The following is a 3,250-nucleotide window of genomic DNA, read 5'->3' on the forward strand; positions in this document are numbered from 1 at the left end:
AGTAGGGTTTGGTTTTTAATGTTTTTTGACTGTCTGCAATGGGATAAAAGCTTCACTAATAATAATTCTTGCAGGTTATGTGTGTCGATGTGTATATCTATATTACTGAACGTATAAGCCTGCGTGCATACATATGGTTTCGTTTATACATGTAACGTTTATGTTTTTCTTTATCTACACCTAAATAATGAATCAAGGTTGATGGGAGATACCGGTAAACTCAGCAGTATATTCTGGTAAAAGGATGATGGATTATTCTGGGGCCGTCAAACATAGATTAAACTTTCCTTATATGAATGCATCAGGGTCTGCCTACGTACACACAGTCGTTACTTAACTGCATAAAATACCAGGTAAGAAATGTACTTACTTTACGTATTGTTGAGATCAGTAATTCGTTGACACTTCCAAACTAACAGCGGGGATTCAATTTCATTTGCTCGTGTTGATTAGAAAGATCTCATCAGCTTATGAAACGATACCGAAACGTTATACAAATACTGTTGATAGGTGTGCACTTCCAACGGCTTCTGCAATACTCCTGGCGATTCCTACTATTACAGGAGCAATTTCAAACTAACAGCATGTCCGTCACTTTCCTTTATGAAGCATCATATAATAGAGATTCATCTTCGGACAGAGAAACATGCAAAGCCTCTCTCAACTTAGGAATATTAGTCAGAAGAGGAAAATGAGAAGAGGTAAAATATTAGCTTAACCCCAATCGTGTCCTTACCAACACTCAGCTGCCTGTAGCCACTGATGATAGCAATGTGAGGGATTATATACACTAATATGTGCAAATGAATGGTACGCATATGATTGCCATGCGTCTGGAAAATCATACGCAGCGGGTCGAATATAAAAGTTCTTTGTCCTTGTGCGCTAAAGATATACGTCTGTTGGGAGAGAAAACGAACTACAGTAAATGAAAATCGTAAATTTGTCGAAAGGATATACATGTAAATGACGGGTGAGCAGAGTAATATAATGAATAATAAAATGATAACGAGTGATACGCAAGACGGAAATAAACACAAACGAATAATACCCCCAAAACTGATACGCCGCGACATCATACGCATAAGGTCTAGCATTAGAGGTTCCATGCCTTTGTGAGTGAGGGTAAATGATGGGAAGGGCAGAGCGAGACGCCATAGTGGGACTGTGTCTCGGCCACACCTCTATCATCCATTTCCGTAGAGAGAGAGAGAGAGAGAGAGAGAGAGAGAGAGAGAGAGAGAGAGAGAGAGAGAGAAGAGAGAGAATATCGCAAAAATTAGTCTTCTACTAATTTTCCTGTGTAGCTGATTGCTAGTGGGTTTGGAGGGTAGGGAAAAGGGGAGGAACTTCCTTTCCTATCCTGTTCTCGAATTTCTGCCACAACAGAAATGATCTATGTATATGTTATAGCCGAAGCCCTTCGAAAGAATCGCAAGGCCTGTGTGGTCTGTGTATCTTTGTAACTCTGGGCCTTATACTAAGTGGCATAGGAGATCGTAACACATCTCTCTCAGCAATTTATTATCTACATCACGCCTAAACATTCCGGTGTACTTTATTAATATCGGCGTGGTTTTCATCACTAACATGCAAGAGGATGCTGAGGGGTAATGTTAGGAAAAAATCGCTAAGAAAGAAGTGTTTCGATCTCTAAAAGTCACTTGAACTAGGGTCCTCTATGTAACTCTCCCTCCCTACAACGTCCTCCTTCCCTACAACTTTCTCCCTCCCTACAAGTCCTTCCCTACAACTCCCTCCGTCTCTACAACTCCTTCCCTACATCTCCTCTCCACCGACAACTCCCTCTTTCTGCCCAAGTATCAAACTCTCCACGGGTCCACACTGGGATATTCCTGGAAATTATGGGGCGTGTGGGTGGGTGCATGCGAGGTTCATGTGATCATTACCACGGCCAAATTACACATCAGTCTAAACCAAGCGAGTTAAACATGAAGGATTGGGGGGCAAGGTTGCCTATGTTGGAGGGGAAAAAGGTTGGTATGGATGTGGAAAAGGAGTGGTGTGTTATCTTGGGCATTAATTTTGGCAGGTTAGTTTTTGTGGCATTTGTGAGTTTTGATGATGTTCGTCGCCACTTTGTTTAAAATTTCATACAATGCACGGATATAGATAAACACACACACACACACACACACACACACACACACACACACACACAAAACTTCGCCTTCTAATATCATATCCCTCTCCTCCTCCTCCCATCCTCTGCATTTCCCACATTACCCTTGCTGTTTCTAAGTCAGGATAAACTCACAGAATGAGCTAGGAGGCCAGTAGGGCAGATACAAAGTACAGACGGTGAAACAGATGGTAGTGGCAATAGACGTTGGTATGGCGTAGGTTTGGCTATCTGGTTGCTGGGAAATGGAGTTACCTTGTGAACGTCCACTCCATAGTCACTGGCAGTCGGAAGGGCTTGAGCCATGTCAAAAGTGTCCCCATTAGGCCAATACCGAACGGACCAGTACCAAGTCCCATCTTGCTGCGCTCTAACTAGACCCCCCTTTGCCCTCCCTCTACCAAACGTCTCTCCCGATATGAATTAATTCGCCGGTGGTAGCAAAAACTGAATTAAAAAAAAAAATGGTCGCAGTAAAAAGGTTCAGACCACCGTAATACGCATGACCGATTATAAATTTCGTCTGTAGATAATTCAAGGATAAGCGCTCTGCCTAATTACATAGAAGCCTTAATAGAAATGTTACGCCCATTTCACTTCAGCCAGTTTTACCCTCTCATGGTCGGCACAACTCTAGTACTTTAATTCTAGTTAGTTCTAGATGATTTTATTCAGCTGAGTGAACATAGTAGCCTGTGAGTGTTAATGCTTTCATCACTAACCCCTTTTTGGTCAGGAAAATTCTAGTATTCTATTCCAGCTGACGCCAGACGATTTTACTCAACTGATGGTGAGTTAAAGGAGCCTGAGAGTGCTATAAGTTTCGCCTATAGATAGTTCCAAGATAAATGGTCAATTTAATTACACACACACACACACACACACACACACACACACACACACACACACACACACACACACCTTAATAGATACGATACGGTGATTTTCCCCACAGCAATTTAATTCCTACATCTACTCTTCATCCACGATAATAACATGTCTGATGTCCATAAACTTACCGGTAGTGAATAGGGGTGTACTTAAGCTAATTGTAATCATCATTCGGCGTGGAACAGGAGGTGTTTATTTGGATGCAGGTGGAATAAT

The sequence above is a fragment of the Coenobita brevimanus genome, chromosome 6 (genome assembly GCF_032717465.1).
Source record: "Coenobita brevimanus isolate Jiangsu-jjx chromosome 6, ASM3271746v2, whole genome shotgun sequence".
NCBI lineage: Eukaryota > Metazoa > Arthropoda > Malacostraca > Decapoda > Coenobitidae > Coenobita > Coenobita brevimanus.